The sequence below is a fragment of the Mastacembelus armatus genome, chromosome 13, assembly GCF_900324485.2.
Source record: "Mastacembelus armatus chromosome 13, fMasArm1.2, whole genome shotgun sequence".
Lineage (NCBI taxonomy): Eukaryota > Metazoa > Chordata > Actinopteri > Synbranchiformes > Mastacembelidae > Mastacembelus > Mastacembelus armatus.
In genome coordinates, this window is record NC_046645.1 from 18,591,006 (window position 1) to 18,608,436 (window position 17,431).

General features: G+C 38.5%; 1 protein-coding gene across 2 annotated transcripts in view; it reads right to left on the reverse strand.

Annotated features, from left to right (window-relative positions):
• Nucleotides 1-17,431, reverse strand: part of LOC113137281 (unconventional myosin-Ic) — a 52,461-nt gene that overhangs the window by 30,471 nt on the left and 4,559 nt on the right. The gene's annotated exons all lie outside the window — the stretch shown is intronic.

Here is a 17,431-nt window from a genome sequence, read left to right on the forward strand (position 1 = left end):
TATTTAAGCTGAAAGTTTCCTCCTTCCCTCCTCTCCCTTTACTTCCTGCTTGCCCTCACTGAGAATTATGAGCTGAAGCAGAAACTTGACAGGCAGCCAACAGTGACACTATCATAAATATGTCTCTTGATACCTGCTGCATCTGGTTCTCTAACACATACATATCATATACAATGATGCACACATACATGCACAAGGACGAGCCATCACTGGTCCAACATCATTAGTTAATTATCATTACAGTAATTTTAATTACTCCAGACCAGTGTTGCACACATGCATACAGTTGCTGCAGATCAAAGGCCTTAGCAGTCTAATGCATCTGCTTGTTAACACCAATAAAAACTGCTTACAGACACCGGGTGTGTTTCTGAGAACAAAGAGGAAGACGAGTTTCCACTACAGCTGCTGGACTAATACTCAGACATTAATGAGGGCTTGTTTGAAACCCAATGGTGATGCATTTGAAGGCAGGAAAGCTGGCTGGTTAAAGCTAGTTTTTCATTGAATGTCAGCCTACTTTAAGAACATCATTTGAACTTGAGGAACCCCAACTTTCAGGAACAGTTAGACATTTTGAGAAACACACCTTTTCACTTTCTGCACAGTACTAGGGTACTGACAAGAAGATCTGTACCATATGCATATATCTTAAGTATATAAAGCACAAGGTTAACCTTGCATAAAGAATGGAAGCAGCCCAACTAGCTAGTTCATGTTTCGATGGATAGATATTAACAATAAAGAACAACACCCCATTTCGGGCCCCAAAAACTTTACACATGTATTTGACTTGGGATGGGTAAGGTAAAAACACAATATATGAATGAGATAGAAACATTATCAAATAAAAGCTTTATGTCCAGAAGATTTTGGTAATCTTCAGTTATAAAAGAGACCTAAGAAGATCATGATGCTGGACCAAAGAAGGACATTCTAGTCAAGCTCCGTCTTCAAAGAGCAGAGCAGCAGCAGGAAATCCAGGTTTTATAGACCTCATTAGGACGACTCAGCAAACTGGTCCCTTAAATCCAAAGAAATGGTGCTTGGCATTAACATATATTCCATGTCTCTACATCTATCTTAAGTATACCCATATTCTACCTACACTAATACAAATAATTTTTATACAGACAGTGGAAGAATCATTAACAGTGGACAGTTATATCAGCAAAAAGATTCAGTGTACTCATTCACAGTTAAAGAGCAGGTGTAATTTTCATCTCTTAAAACTGTACACTGTGGGAGAAATCAAGGACAACCACAGACAGACACACACTTACTCCTTCACACTGCCCTCTGCTGGTGACAATCATTTAAATGAAACTTATTAGGTTTTTGCAGAGACAGACATCAAAATCTCTGAAAATAACTCAATCCCCATCGCTCTGCGAGCTCAGATGGAGCAACAGAATGCACACACTTTGCACTGGACTGTCTGATTAAACTTTGTCTTTGTCAGAGATTAAACTTTGTACACCTTGTCCGATGCCTCCCTCCTCACTCTCCACTGCAACTATAATCAGAGCCCTGCTGCAGGAATCTGAGTAATGTTTTCCACACACATACACACACGCACGCACACACAACCACGCTCTCTCTTTCCGACTGTGTGTCTCTCTCACCACAGTATAAGAATAGACTGGCCAGTTAGCAGAAAATGGCAAATATACCAAAGGAGACAGAGATATACAGTTGTTAAACATGCTAGATTTGTTTATTCATGTGTGCATATTTCTACACTGGAAAGTGAGTTTTCACAAATGTGTGGACTGTAAAGGTGTGTGAGTGTGAGTTGTTGCAGGCTCATGCTGAGGCAGCATATTTGTGCTGAGCTGGAGGGAGGAGGGGGTTTATCTGACCACTATCTCAGCTATCAGATGTTAACCCTTTCTTTCCCGCTTTTTATCCATTCAAAGCTAAACTTAACTAAAAGAATAGGGTTATATAAGATAGTACATTATTAACAGCTTAATGACTGGGTGGCACCAGATAAAGCATGCATTTCACTTCCAACATGCTGCTTGGCACACATGCTTTGTTGCCTTCACACACTATCTAAAGATACAACATATTTAATATGTCTGTGACTCTGAAGGATTAGGTGATATGTCATAAAAGCACTATGAGGCATAAAGCCATGGAAACAAAACAAACTGTTTTATATCTGCCACTTGGCTAGTGGTGGAGCCTCTGATGGCTAACACAACCTTTTGGCCAGCTGTGCTAAAGCAGGCACATAAAAGGCACATATTTTATTTACATATAGCTGTGGTTAAATTAGGTCAGATCTGAGATCACTGAAGGGTTAATGACTGCAGGGTTTACCAAATACGCTACGTGTTTATGTGTGTATAAGACAAAAAAGAGGCTGAAAAAGTGTATATTCAGCTCGATTGCTTGCCATATTCCAAGTGCAGCCTATGCTGATTTGTCTTTCACACACATGCACAACCCATTTGAGGGAGAAGCCATATTAAACGTCTGGTTGTTTGGATTGAGGGAAGAAGAAAGGAAGTTCAAGATCCCACTGAACACTCTTGGGGAGATGCATGTGACATCAACTCCGTGGGAAATCAGAAATGGGAACTTGACTTTCCCCCTCCTACTCCTTCTCTCTCTCTCCTCTGCTTTCCCCCCTTAAATTCTTGTTTCCTCTTTTCATTTCTTCTCCAAATAATTTATACCCAACTCAACAGTGCTGCAATGACGTGACCTGGCCTGCAGAAGGCTGTTCTACTACCACACATGGTTGGTTCCACTCAGGCGTACAAACAATACAGCATGCCACCATATGATTCACACTCCACCACTTCATTCAGAGCCTCACCACAGCATTCCTGAAAGTGCGTGTTTCATCACACACTATTTCACAAAGAAACACACTAAGAAACATAGAAATATACTCACAAAAGAAGTGAAGAAAAAGTGAGTTCACATTAGTAAATTGACTTTTGTTGATCTAATAAGTTTACCCTGTCTGTTAGATAACTGGCGTAGTTATCTAGCCAACATTTCAGCACATGAAGGCCAAGAAAAAGAGCACATACTACATATATAGCAAAAACAGAAGTAGTCTAAATGTAATAGTTAATGACTTATCAGGTTTTTCACTGTTGTGCATCCCTCTAAGAAAAGCATCATGAACACATTATCCACAGAGCAAGAGGACTATACCTATATTCTGCATCATACCTTCATTTTGCAGTCTCCTCCTTACATGCCTTCCTCTTTCTGTGTGTTGTTACTTTGCAGAAGGCCATGCTTTCTTCCTGACACTCTACACATTCTTCAACCATAACAACCATATTCATGCAAACAAGATCCCAACATTAACCAGACACCAATCATTACATCGCCTCCAGCCCTCACCTTTCACCTTCCCTCTCTCACACACTTTTATTCATTCTTCTTTCCCTTTTTCCGTCTTTTAAAGCCAAATTCCTCAATCACATGCTCATTAATGGTGCACAATTTGAGCTACCACTTGTTTTAGCCCTGCAACAACCTTTAAAGGCAATAATGCGCAATGGCTCCTTACTAATATTTAAAGAAATAAAATGTCAAGAAAGAAGACAGGGAGTGATCCAGGACTGGCAAAAGAGGCAAGAGACTAAAGAGAGAGACAAAAATATGAACAAAAATAAATAAATTGCAGTGCAGGGTGGTTGTGATGTAATAGTGAAAGAATGCAAGCCATGTGGGCGGCAAAGAGTCGGGAAACAGAGACTAGAGGGCAGGAGAGAGAGAAAGAGAAAGAAGTATCAAGAAAGAGGATGAGAGACAGGAAGTTGGTGACAGATGGTGAAAGTGTCACAAGGGGGAGGAATTATGATATTAAATGAGGGCGAATGTGTATGTGTGTTTTTTCACATAGCTGTCAGCTTACAGAGGCTCAGCACCATATTGACAAGGGGATTCCCAAGGGAGAAATACATTCTCACTGTTCCACACCCTAGTTAATGTGCCTCTTTCTTGCTTCCCTCATATTCCTGGGTTTAGTGAACCCAGAGCACTGTGTATGTCCATGTGTACGAGACCATAAAGGACAGAGATGTTTCCAACAAATGTGAACAAATGTGAGACTAAGAGAAAAGACCATAGCTGCAGCCTTCAAATTAAGTGAATATAGGAAACTAAGCTTTTTTTTTTTTTTTCTTCTTCCTCAATTCACTTACACACCAAATATGGAGACACTCCCTGTCCTTAACACACATACACACCCACTTTTCCACTGTGGCAGCATTTCGGTTGTGCAGGCATTTCCTAAAGTGTCTACAGTTTTCTATAAAGACATAATCCTAGTCTGAACTGAAAAGGCTGTTGAATCAGAGATTTCTGCCTGGATGAATGGTGGTTGGGCCTATGTCCATCCAACCCATTACAAGGCTGCATGTTACTGGCTCTACAGAACCACCAGACTGATAATAACCACTGAAATGAGGCTCCAACCATGAAATACTGCTCTAAATTAACATCCTATTTTAAACTTGGGTGTTTTACAGCTAATGTTATCAACCTGATAATGTATGAGGTCAACAAGTTTGACACTTGATGGTACATGCATACAGAAAAGTATTTGAAGAAGTGATTCCAGTCATACTGTTGTAGTAGTCATATGCATTGTGTAGTACTCAATTTTCGCATAAGAGATTTTAACATGTCAGAAAAGGAAAAGCACAGGTGCAAATAAATAAAATGAATGATGGCTGCTTCACATGCATGATCTAGTTTTTGTCCATGCTGACTCGCCATCACACTGGGACACCTGAATACAACAGAGCCATTGTTAATGTTATAACTATTATAAATAAAAATGTGCTGTGATAAAGCTCTATACATTGAAAGACTGAATTACCATTAAGGAGAAATACTGTATATTTAAAAAGGTACATTTAATGTGCAGTGTGGTTATCTGGCAGATCACTGTCTCTAGCACTTAAGACACCACTAAACTATCTCATGTAGACACGTCTTATAAATCATATTTTTAGGGCATCCATGCCTTCATTCTAAATCTTTCAAATGCAGAAAATTGGCAGTACAAATAAACACAGAACCAATATGAAGCTAAATTTTATAAGGTTTTTCACTAAAGAGACTGTTGAATGTCATTAAATAAATATATACCTGATGTTTGATGTTTTAACAGTCTACACTACACTGTTTATTAACCATTTAGCTTAAGAATTGGTAAAAGTTCTTAAGAATTGGTCCAAGTTTGCATTACTTGACAGGCTGTACATGTCAAGTAATGCAAAGTTATTAACAATCACCAAATTTTTTCTGAACATTTTTCCAAAAAAAAAAGTTCTTCATTAAGAACAAACAAGGCCAAATATGGACTATGCCAGTTAAAATCATGTTCAGATCTATCTTTTTAAATACTACCACTGGGGGTGCCAAACTCTTAACTTTTAAAATACAGCATAAGGTCTTTAAATTATCATTTTCAGCAGCAGAGAAGATCCCTACTGCTACTACTTCTATTACTGCAATAACAAATGTAAAGTACAATTTCCTGGTACAAAACAGTACAAACAAATGAAGTACCCACTTGCATAAAGGGGGACTAACAAGTGTTTTAGTTTTAAATGTTAGTGACTGGCCCTTACACAGGCACTGGGGTAAAAGGAAAAACAGTCTAAAAGCCTCTCCAGTAAACAGGACAGGTGGTGACTTGTTAAGGAGCAACTCAAACCACTGGGAACATTCCCACCCTTTTCTACCCACAGTGCATGTATTTACTTCTACTGCTCTGTCTTTATCACGTTTCCTTACTGTACTATCGTTTCATTATCTCTCCCATACTGTATTAGCTCTTTACTGAAAACTGGGTGTTGCCCTGTCAGTAACTGTATTCAAATGTATGATGGAAGAGACGACAAAGATGTCTGTAATGAAACTGACTCACCCTGACTTAAAAAACTGCTGACACTACTAAAGCATGAAATTATCTGACTCTCAATGGATTATTATTGTCTCATGAAGGCCATTTTAGAAGCTTTCCAGTGCTGACACAATGATATTTAATATATAACATGTAAATTATATGTTCTGCAACTTAAAATCAAATTTTGTGATACTTCTCTTTAAAAGCATACATGTCTATCTAATATATAGATAAGCGCAGCAGAGTGGGTGGGGGGCATGCAGACTGCAGAGACTTGCTGCAAAAATAGAAAATACTACCAAAACCACACAACATAACTAAATATACACCTGTGCTGCAAACACAGCAAACACACCAAGTAGAAACAGCCAAATGCATGCTGCCAGTCAAGCAGTACAAGAAGCTGAATAATTCTATTCACTCCATGGAAATGAGTTAGCAGAATATTGTATATGTGTTATTTATGTGTGTTTGATTGTCTTTTCTCACTCTGCAGCATATTTTTCTGCACATGTCAAATTGACAATGATTTCTTCATTGGCATATATTTCCTCAAGTTGCTATGTGCAGTGCTTTCAGGCTCACCATATAGATTTAGAAGTATTTCTTCAGAACTGGCTGACTGTAAGACATTTGGTCTTAACATTTAGCTGTTCACAGATGTGGTACTACCACAGTTCACAGTTTGGACTAACTTGCTAAGTTTCTAAACAATAAATTTCCTGTTTATTCTAAGCACTTCCTCTTTGCTAATTAGACATTAATAACAGACAACCCAGGGACAAAACCAACCCAGACCAGTAGAATAAACAGACAGTCTTCTACATAATGGACATTACTTTCTTCCCATATTCTGGAACCATTTTATATTTCTGTATTACATTAACCAGAAAAAGCATGTAGCAAACTGAAGTATGACAGTTTGGAAAGATGGCTCCTCAGATGCCATCAGGCTCTTATTAAATTGCTGTTGACATGTCAGCATTCACCCACATTAAACATGACAAATGGTGTGAACTGCTTGAACATCTCCCAACACAAGATGGTAGCTCAGCAATTTGGTCACATACAGTGCATTTCCTTAGAGATTCATATCCAAGGGATGGGAAGACACACGCACACACACACACACGTCCAAAACACAGTACTAAGAGGAATTGCACTAATTTCACTGATTTCCAAACATTTAAACCTCAGCTTCACCCATTCTCTAATTTAAACTAATTCCATATGACATTTTCACATACTATTACCTACTTATACATGCACACCATTTAGTAAAAATCATAAAACAAAGAAAAGGTTGCTCTGGATGTTACAGGTCATTTGGTTAAAGTCATCCAGCAGTGACCAGAGAGCTTTGTAATCCTTACAACACACACCATTGCCCCAGTCATGCCCATGCTGCTGCTCCTGATGATGAAATGTTAGGCACAGAGAGGCATTATGCCTGGTGTCTCCTGAAACTGGGGGAATATCCCAGTGCCACACCCACAACAATTTAATGCCAATGAGGTCAGACCTAAATGAACAGTTGTTCCAAATCTTATTTTAAGAGAGCAGAGGATTCCTTCACACTCAGCATATGTTGATCTTAGAACAGTTGTACAGTACACTCACTGACATACTGCATTCCTTAGTCCCTTACCCTAAGGTCACCCATCACAAATAAATGTCTAACCCCAACTTTCACCCTAACCGTAACCTATATTGAATTCTACTCAAAACCCTCAAACCAAGTCTTAACCCTTAAACAGCTCTGTGAAGTTGTGAGGACAGAACAAATGTCCTCACAATGAAGAAATGCCCTCACAATGATGGTATCTAAAACACACAAACAATCTAAACTACTTTTCATAGTTAGACTAGGCAGGGCCATTGGGGTATGTCAGATGTGTTTGTTAAGGAGTTGTGTGGCTCACAATGGTGCTGAAGACAAAAATACATCAAACAACTGGGAAATCCTGGTTGCCTGGTATTTAACGTGCTGATTCTTATAATCAAAATATCCCCAGTTTGAGTGCAGGTGACTAAAGGAGCTAAGTGGACATGGCATTCTTGTGAGGTTGTGAACTTTTAGGCAGTAAACTAGCGTCTACATAAAGTTACCAAGTCTATGAACTAAATGCTGAATTCAGCATGCTAACATGCTAACAGGTGTAAAGTCTGCCATGCTAGTATCATAGAACAATATAGGTTGTGTCCCAAACCACTCTGTATTTACTAAACTACATTTACCTTTGCCATTTTATGAGTGTCAAATTGTGCGTGTGAAAATATCCACTATATCATTCCATCAAAATATCTAAAATGCAGTTGGACAAATTAAAATTTTGACCTGATTGGTGACCTAGATTAAAACTTAGAACTCATTCTGTTTTTATTAAATGTTCATTAGACAATTTATTGACAATTGACAATTTCAGCGGTGCAAGTTACATTAGATTAAAGCACTCTAAAATGAGCGGAGGGGTAGGTTAAAGACTGTTTTACTTGCGGGTATGGGTTGAGTCTGCATATCATTTAGAAATACTGCACCTGCAAGTAACAGGTCGGGTAGGGCTGCTCGATTATGGGAAAAAAAAAATCATAATCATAAATTATTTAGGTCATTATTGCAATCACAATTATTTTACACGATTGACTTTGGAAATATGATGCATTTATAGAACAAAACAATGAATTCTCCTTACAAATAATATGAAATATATTCAAATGTATAAATTGCCGACACCATTGCGTAGCAAATCTTGCTTCTTGAATCCAAACTATTCCCAAACAACATAACTGCTTCTACCTCTTTTGTTGACCACAGATTTCTGTGGCTGCTCTTTTTCTGCCATCTTCACTTGCGCTGATTTTTAAAAGCCACACAGACTTGTTTTGCAGACAGTATAGGTTGAGAGAGTTCTGGCAACAAGTCATTATGAACGCAGGCCAAAATAACCTGAAAAACGGAATAATCATTTTTGTGTCGATTACATACTTTTTGTGATCGTTGGGACCCGAAATCAAAATCAAAATTTGATTAAATGCACAGCCCTAAGGTCGGGTCCAATACTGAGCTCTGCAGATGTAGTGTGGTTTCCAAAATCGGACCTTTGCAGGACTCTGTTCCAGGATATTATGCTGCTTTACATGTAATTGATACTGTAATACACTTGCATGGTTTCACCTTCAACAGCAATGAATAGATAAGGACAATATATTGCTTATAGAAAATTAGACACCAGAAACTGATTTGAGTCAAAGCCTAATTTAAACATCCAAATCTTATTCATCATGTTTGCATCCCTTCAGGCTGTATAGGCTGCTTCTTTCTTCCTTTCTTTATGCTAATATCTGGCTCTGCTTTCATGGAACATTTAGTTAGGCTTCTCTCAACCCCACAACACAGAACCTGTTGTATATCCTTCTTTTTCTGCCAATTCTGCCATTCTATCTCCCACTTCAGCAGCTCACACTTTTATTTCATGTCACTCCTATCTTTTCTCAAGCTATATGTGTTTTTTTTTTTCATTCCAGGTCCAAGGCCACACCTGCTGGTATTGTACTGATATTAACATCCATGTAAAAAAGTTAAAGGTTAACAAAAGGTATTCAGCGTGAGAGGAAGCCTTCACAGTCGTATCTAAAGACACTGGTGTTTTGCTGTATTGTCACAATAGTCAAGGCTATGGAAATCACACATGCACATTTTTTCTTTATACTAAGGTACACTGGTACATAGCCAATTAGTTAGTCTTTAGGGAATAAGCACACTTTTAATGATGAAATGTTGTCCTTGTTGACTAAAGGCTGTCACACTAACAACAAAAAAACTATTTATTTCAATGAAGATTCACTAGTAGAGAATTTCTGCTACCTGATACTTGATTTTGCACCGCTGACTACAACATTTTACTAAATAAAAGGATTAAGTGAAGATGACTGCTCTGTGCCACTTTCTGTCATAAATGTTCAATTAAATATTTAGAAAACATGTAGATATGCATGTATGGACAAAAGGCAATTAGAAAACTACTAATCTACACTGTACAAAGTGGTCAGATAAGTTCACAAAACAAATGGTGTATTAAACATCTACAAGGTTTGGGTCCAAAACTGCTCCGGGTGCAACTTTGTTGATAAGGCAAATATTAATCTTCCACAGGGCAAAGTCAACTAAGTTTGAATATAATTTAAATCAAACTCACTAGTCAAAGTTTTCTTTTGGAGTCACCAGTATTTACTTTCTCCTGATAGAAACATGCCTTGTTCTCTTCAGTTCCACCTCATCATCGTCTTTTCAATTTAAACACAGCTTGAATGACAGATGTGACGCTAAGAATAGTAAAACTGCAGCTTATCTGAGAGAAGAAGAAGAGGTATTTGATTATTTCTGCCTGTTGAGTTGTACCTGTGTAGGAGTGGCCTTAACATTTTCCAGTGTGCTCTAGAGTCCTGCATAAAACCAGCACAAACACACAGCAACTCAACACTTGCACCTTGGTTTATTTCAACAAACACCAAGATTTGCCTTTGGTGTCATATCACAACAAACATGGAGTAGGTGGGTAGGTGTGTCTCAACACTGGCAGTACAGTTAGGAAGAAGATTGTAAATTACAGGTGCATATGCTAGAGAGGTGCTGACATAAATACAGGTATGTTAACAGTACAGGATCCAGAGGGCTCAGGTAAGTTCGTCAAGACTACATGGGTGAATGGATGCAAAACATAAAAGAACGTGGAGCGTTCATGAACGACGTGTTGGATCAAGTCTTATTCAACAATTGGAAAGTTTAGTTCAGTAAAGGTACATTCACTAGTGTTAAGAGCCTACTGTGGCATAGTTTACACAGTTCACATACACATAAGAACAGTGGTTCTTCTACCGCAGAGCACCTACCTACCTTCTCTATGTGTGGGACGCAAGGCTAGAATAACCTGACTCACATCAATAGGTATTTAAATAAACATTGCACTCTATTGCTGAACATGGATTATTTTTGTAACTAAAATGGGGTACTCTGTTGATATGACGCATCTCAAAACTAAAAAGTGGTGCTTTTAAGTCCCAGTAAAATAGACAAAATGTTACAACAACATTAAACAGAACATCCCCAAATCAGACCCACACCATACACAAACATCCACAGAGTTCCTGTCCTTCAGGCCTGGAAGTGCACACTGAGGATGTGCAAGAGCAGAGGAAATAGGATTAGCAGTTAGCTTGTTTTTATCTGGTTAATCTGAGTGAAGGTGTGAGGTAAGGGTGTGTGAGAGTGTAGAAGTGAGAGAGTCAGCACTGCAGAGAGTAAACATGAATGGGCAGTTCTATACTCAGCTGAAACCAGCTTCATCCTGTCGCATGAGGGCACAGTGTGTTACAGAAATTAAAACAGACTCAACTTGTCCTTCAAGTGTTATTTCAAAGATATCTGCAGTCCTTACAACAATCAAAAACACTATATTGTATGCTTGCGTTTCAGTCCACCCAACACTCCCAACTTTTTAACAAAGATAGTCCCAGTGAAAGGAAAACAGTGACATCAAAATGAGATCAAAGGAACACATTACTGTATTATAAGCGATGCCTTGGTTATAAGCTTTCACATTCAAGTTATTCAATGACCCGTCTCCTGCAGTCACATTGTATGTACAAAAATGGCAGTGAAGCTGTCGTGGACTTTGACTCATTTCCAGGGTGGTTTCCAGTCCCACAGCAGTTAGGTCTGTAATACTGAGGACAAGTAAGAGTCACTCACTCATTTAACATGTATTCCCATAACATAACATTTATTCCCAGCAGGGCAGGGCTCGCACTACTCTTGGGCTAGCTTTGGGATGTGGGAAAAGAATCACATGAAATAGCTAAAGCAGTGCCCACAGCAGCGGACTAAAACTAACCAGGCACACAATCACACACATCCTGTAGATACACACCCTTCAAGCATGTGAATCATTAACTTACAGGTAGCACATATTCTGACTCACTGATAGACAGACACCCTCATTACTACAGGACCCTCATTTTATTTTTCATGTATTTCAACTCCTTTCAGTGCTTTAACTGAATCTATCACTGCTTCGTTATACTTAAATACAACAATTAATGCTTAGTCTTACACTAAAACCTTAACTCCTTTCAGCCCTTCCATTCTAGCTATTTCAACTACATTCTGTATTTTCAAATGTAGCTTTAATTTCAATGTCATCTAAAGTGTTTCACTGTAAAAATTTCAGCAGCAAGCACACTTTTCACATTTATAATTTGTTTGTCTTTGTACACATCAGTAAAGTTCACAAAGAATCAATTATGGTCTGAGACAAAAATTCTTCATTTTCAAAACTGAAACATCTTCAAACTGATAAAACTGTGAGTAAGCTGCATTAAACTAAACCCCCACTACATCTCTGTTTAAGAAAAAAAAACATGTACTTAAATAAAATAGGTTCCAATGCAAACAGCACCGCTCATCATAAATCTGTATCTCTACCCGGCAAAGCCTATAACCAACAGCAATTCCCGCCCAGAATCCCGAATACATTCCCATCTCAATGGCCACATGACTCAGCTCCCTTAAACTCCCAGTCTTTATCAGCGGTAGTCATCATCTAAACAACCTCCCACGCATTACCAAATAATGCTTATTTTATTCACTCAACTTAATTGTCACTTAACATGATCTTTTATTCCATGATCGAGCTTGGACAGGACCACAGCTAGGGGACAATTTAGAAATGGCTACCCAAAAATGGCTACTCCTCAAGAAAAGGCACAATATATGTCATGGTTTATTGAAACAAAATCACTCCCCTGGACTTCTTTCTATGGAGTTATGTTAAAGATATCGTGTATCGAACAAAGATAGGGGACATCACTAAAGCAAAAGATCACTAATGCCATTGCCACCATTGATGAGGCTATTCTACAAGAAATCGAGTACTGTCTTGATGTGCTTCGTGCAACTAATGGTGCCCATATCGAGGTGTATTGAATGAGTCAAAAAAACTTCAATATCTACTCCTCATTTGTAATAATTTCCACATATTTGTCTGTTCATTTGCTTTTGTAATATATTTTTTAAATTGTTAAGAGACTTTATGGACACCCTGTATATCTATCAATATATAGCTGAAGAACATCCATTGCTACCCGCCTCAGATAAAAATCTGATCTGGTCTTTAACAATCCATGTTGCCCAATACATCTTAAGAAATGAGTACAAAGGCCATTAATCCACTTTGATCTGGAAAGGTGCTGATGCATTAGGATCTTATCAGTCCTATTCCCATCTTTTTTCTAGTGTGATAGCGGTGCAACATGTCCAGAAAAGAACTTATACACAGAGTTGTCTACGGAAAGCCGCCTTCTATTCCTGCCAGTTCTCCCACTTCTGCCATTAAAAGGTAATATGCATAGCTTCTTAAAAGAGCCTATCTCATCTGCATGCTAAACATAAAGCTGCAGTCAGCTGTCAGTTTAGTTTTGCATAAATACTGGAACAACTAGTTTAACTTTGTCAGAAGGTTAAAAAAAAATTAAACAAATAAATAAATAAAATGAAGCTACTAGCATTTTTAGAGTTCAGTTATATCTTGTTTGTCAAAGCTAATGTAACAAGTGAATATGTGTATAGCCTAAAATGTCAAACTATCCCTATAACATTCTAAATTAGGTTTGCAACATCAGCATTAAGTGTCCCCAAATCCAAACCCACTGTGTGGACGAGGCCCAGTCTACCCGGAGGAGTCACTTGTGCAGTGACAAGATCCTGGTCCTTCCCACCCACAAACCCTCACAGTGTTTTGCTCAATTCATTAAAGACTATGTGATGGAAAACCTCCATTAGTATGACGACCATGTCTTTAGCAGTCAAGCAAATTTGTTGCCTCCACAATGGTGATTTGACAGGTTCACATTAAAAGGTCAAAAGGTGAAAACAAATCCCCCGCTGAGCCATTTCTATAACACAGTTCAGTACATAACTGTATGTTTGTATACATGCATCTGTGAGTGTTTTTCCTGTTGTAGAGGTAATGGTGAAGAACTGGCTTAGAGCCAAGCAGTCAGGTGTATCCTATGGGTTCCTCCCAGGATTCACCCAACATGTAGCTGACAGACTATATGACAAGGAAAACCTTCAACCTGTCAACAACAGTTCCTATATCCACCCAAATGGAAAGGAGTGGTTCTCAAAACACCAGGGCCTGTATTCACAAAGCTTCCTAAGCCTAAAAGTTGTTACTAGTGACAAAAATCTAAGAAAATTCTTAGAATTATAACGTTTTCTTAGAATTTCCCTTTAAATTTAGGACTAAATCTTAGTAACGAAACATCTTAGCCCTAAAAAGAGCTCCTAAGGTAAAAATTGTTAAGAGTGGAGAGGAGGACTTTTAAGAGGCTTAAGAGTTTCTTTATCAGAGGACAAAATGGTCGAAAGAAGAAATATTCTCCAAAAACTGAGCGATTGTGAGTTAATTAAACTCTACAGATTGGATTACAATGGGATAATGTTTGTGCTCGAACTTATTAGAGATGCGCTCACATCTCCCACCCAATGTAGTAATGCTATAACACCAGAAATAAAAGTGATTACAGCACTGAGGTGTTTGGCAACTGGAAAATGTAACAGTGCAGTTGTGATGACTTGTGTCATGACCTTCCATAAGCAGAGTGATCACACAAATTATTGAAACACTTTCACAGCCTCATGTAGTGACACAAAAATCTTCTGATTTCCCAATCTCTTCTGTCCAGTTTGGTTTTCTTGTTCTATTAATTCCTCCCATCTCTCTTGGATTGTTGGCTACATGCCATCCAAAAGTGCAACTTAAACAGACTGTCCTGCAATCATGTAAACTGGTAAAAGGTGAACCATTTTGCTTCCATCAATCTCAAATGTATCACAAGTAATAAAATCAGTATGGTAAACAAATGTAAACACTTAAATATTGTAACTACTGCTTGGAAACTGGTTGCCTCAAAAGTAGACATATTTTCAACATTTAGCTGTTTTAATTAACTTTAAGATATTGAGCCAATAGGAACTTTGCATAAAGTAGCCTATATTCATGATTAATCATTTTCTTAATACAAATATTTTATGATTTCACTGTCCATTCTATTATCATATATTCTATTTTCACAAAGAGTGCATTTTAGGACCTTTACAGATCAGTTTTTGATCAACAATAACAGTCCTTGAAACCTAGCAACGAGGTCAAACACACACCTCATCACTAAGATAAGGTTTTTGTACTTTCCTTACTCAGAGTTGGTCTGAGAAGTTTCCTAAATCACTTTTAGTCTAGGTCTCCCAGCTAGGACTTTTTAGGCTAAGATAGGAGCTCTCTGAGAGGATTCTAAGAAGCTTTGTGAATGTGGGCCCAGGTCTTAAACCATGAGCCCACGGAGAGGTTCTGTAGGATCCCCTAACACATTTTCTTTCACCATACTGGAAGTTTCCAGTTTACTGTTTCAGTATGTGCATACTTCATGGCAGATAAGGAATAACCGGTAAAGGAATGTTTAAACTACCATAACCATGACGCAAGACAGACTAGTATTTGATCAGATAAATAGTAAAACAACAAGCCATGGCCAGTAAAGTAGCATCTTCCTTTACCTTTGAAACCTTAGAAATATCTTTGAACAAAATGGTAATGTGGGCAAAACATGTGTATAAATCCATGTGACTGATCACTGTAACATTAGCTTGATCATCTTAAATACACTTAAAATTACTTCACAAGTCTTCCTGCTTTGTTTATGCTTACATAAGCAGGCCTCACCATGAAGAACAAGCCAGGCATTTGGTGTAAAAGCTCATTCTAACCCCAAACTACCCAACACCATTCTAGCTCTGTCTGGCACAGCTCTGTCAGCCATGGACCAGAAATATCACCAAAAACCCAACCCATCAAGATTTTAAAAAGCCTGAAGCACAGCACTAAAATCTGCATTAAGGTCTCACATCAGTCCAATGGAAACAAAACCTAAATTAGGTTCCGTTTCCATGTGAGAGTACACATGGATCTGCTGTGGAAACATGTATTGACAACAGCACAGTGATGTATGTTTTGTGCCAAGCTAGATAACAATGCAGACTGGATGCTAAATATTCTATTAATTTAATTTCAACAGACAGAGATGCTTCTTTAATTAACCTACCTATTTTAGGTGACAATTAATACTCCATGCAGGGCAAAGCAAAACAGCTCCTGGCTGCTCATCACCAACAGCAAGCTGTCATTTAAAGGAGCTTACATCAAACTAACAGTAGAATGACAGCCAGGTGCAGGCTGCCAGCTACTGCTGGGAGCTCCTGCCCTCCAGGTGACCTTGAGGCAACAGGTCAGCTGTTCTAAGCTGCTTGAGAAATATCCCGCCTATGCTGGCTAATTTCTTCACACATCTATTCTCCAATCACACATTTACTTACTTACCATCTTCCACTTATCTTACTCATCTCAACTCATAACGTAGGGTTTATGATGTCATTTATGTTACAACCTCTGGTTACTCCAACATTTGCAGCTACAGCATTCAACACATATAATTTCAAACTCTAGATTTGTTTTTTGTCTTTTAATACCATATATAGATATATTCTGGCATTAACTGGTTACACTGTATGCCAGGTGCTTCTCTTGTGTTTATCTCACGTACAAACTAACCACACACATTAACAGGTGGTGCTGCTTGTTGACAAAGCCCCACCACCCCCAGAGACACTTTCTCTGAGGGTGGTGGGGGCTTCACACAGTGTCTTTCAAATTTGAAATATGGGATGGTTGTTGTCAGCTAAACTGTGTTTTCATTCATAGAGTCACGCTGACCTGCATTTCTAGACCATCTAAACCAATGCTGAATGGGGACGGAGTATTTCAGGAAAAACATTCCTCATGTTAGTTAAGCATGATGGCCATGGTTAACAACCATTTATCTAACCAGCACTGATTATGGTTTAACAAATGCTCCACTCCCTCCAGATAGGGGTAACTAATAACTCCACAGCAATTTGAACTCACAGGTGTGATGTGAGGTTAGCTATTTAATGAACTTAATCTGTGGCTGTCTGGCATCTATAAAAAGTCTACCACAGCAAAGGGTTGGAAGCTGTAGGCTACATGCCAAATCAGTACGTGGCCACAGACTCGACAAGTCCCGGTAACGTTAAAGAGGAAGTTACAACCAGACTTCATTCAAAAATATACCGAAAAATGATTCACATTTTCTTTGCTTGGTGAACACTGACAAACTAAAGGAAACATATTCAGAACTGACTGCTAGCATTAATTATTTATACCGGCGGATATGTCATGCCGTATTCAACAAAGACTGTTCAAACTTCTGCATCTAACTATGTTATGTTATGTTATGCTCTGGCGCTTAAAACGCCATATTTTTGAATGGCATTTGGCACAGCGTTTTCGCCATATGGCACATATCAAGACTTTCAGCCCACTCACTCAAGCATGCCGCTGGGTCACAAATTACACTGCAGAAACTTTCCAACTATCACAGCTGCGACAAATGCAACAGCTCTGA